Raw genomic sequence first — 1688 nt, 5'->3', positions numbered from 1 at the left:
ACTCACTTTTCATCAGCTCCATTATTAACTACCCTAGCCCCACCCCCCATCCCATTTTGGCTGTATTATTACAGGAGACTCCGAACTAATCTCCCTACTTTGGGTGTAACTCTCCAGTGGTCCAGTGGAGTGAAATCCAGTGTTCTCACCATGGCTAACCAGGCCCTACATGACCCAGCGCTCAGCTGCCTCTCCGAGCACAACCCCTCCACCTCCTCCTCCGTCATTCTTCTCTGGCCGCACTGGACTCCCTTGCTGTTCCTCATGCACCCCAATCCTACTCCCACCTCCAAGCCTGTAATCTTTATGCCCAGGAGGGTTTTTCTCCACATATCCTCATGGCTGGCTCTCCCTCACTTGCTTCCAGTCTCTGCTTCAACATCACCTCCTCTGTGAGGTCTTCCCTGAATACTCTGGCAAAAATAACACCCCCATCACTCCTACCCTCACTCATTCAGTCTCTTGTATAGTCCTTCACCCTGCTTGATTTGTCCTCAGCGTAGTTATTTGCTACCTAAAAAATATTTGTTTATTGTCCATCTGTTCCTGCTAGATGGATTCTCTTTGCAGCCAGAGAGCTTCGTGTTGTTCACTGCTGAACCCCTCATCACCTGGAATAGTGCTTGGCACATAGTCGGTCCTCCCTAAATTTGTCACATGATGAATGACCCCAAGGACATGAGCGTGCCCCTCACCTAGACTCTTGCATTTCCTTGAATCATTTTCTATAATCTCTTTCCTAAGGGCAGGGCATATCTGGGAGATGAATAAGATCGTTTCTGTAAATCCTTGGAGATGCTCGTATTCAGATGTAATAAAAGCCACCATTTAGGTATATCTCACGTTAAGCAAACCAAACATATAATAATTCAGTGTATGTTATTGCTAAAGGATTTTGGCAAACTCCCCTAGGCCCAGAGTGTGTTAATAATGGGATTCAGTCTACCCAAATTCAATTCATGCCCGGCTTTTCCAGAACACACCAATCATAGAAGGAAGCACTTAGCACATCACCTTGCACCTAGTAGGGAATCAATACTTATTTATTGACTTATTGATCAGTAAGGCAAAGCGCACCTGTACTGAGACATCTTAACTCCAGCGTGGCAAAGGTCAGGTTTTTCCCAGAGACGGAGGACTCACCAGCCCTCTGTTCTTTTTCCAGTCCCCCAAGTCTGCCTTCATCAGTGCTGCAAAGAAGGCCAGGCTGAGATCGAATCCTGCGAAGGTCCGATTTTCGGAGCAGGTGGCAGTTGGAGAAACAGACGCAGTAAGTACAGTTTTCAGCTCCCTGTCCTTGGCCCTTGGCTAGAATCAACCTGGCCGTGGAGGTCTCGCTCTGGAGCAGGCACTCGAGAGTGGGCGGCATTACTAACGGGCTAGAGAGGGGAGGACCACGGGGCTCCAGGCTGGTCGTGAGATAGGAGAACGTGGCATCCAGAAGAGCCCTGGGCACTGTGGGGCAGAGGAATCTATCACTTCACTCAGGACGCTCATGGTGCTTAGAGAAATTGCCATCCCCAGCATGATTGCTTCCACTCAGAACAAGTGCTCCACAAACATCTTTGGGCTATTTGACAGAAGCAGGAAAGAGATGGTGGTTTTCCGAAGATCCAGAGCAAGAGTGGCTGGTGGAATTGAGCTGTCTTCTTGTTAAAGTAATACTGCAATGGCACGTCTTGACCAGT

Source organism: Crocuta crocuta, unplaced genomic scaffold (assembly GCF_008692635.1).
Source record: "Crocuta crocuta isolate KB4526 unplaced genomic scaffold, BGI_CrCroc_1.0 scaffold676, whole genome shotgun sequence".
In the NCBI taxonomy this organism is placed as follows: domain Eukaryota; kingdom Metazoa; phylum Chordata; class Mammalia; order Carnivora; family Hyaenidae; genus Crocuta; species Crocuta crocuta.
This window is presented reverse-complemented; position numbering follows the sequence as displayed.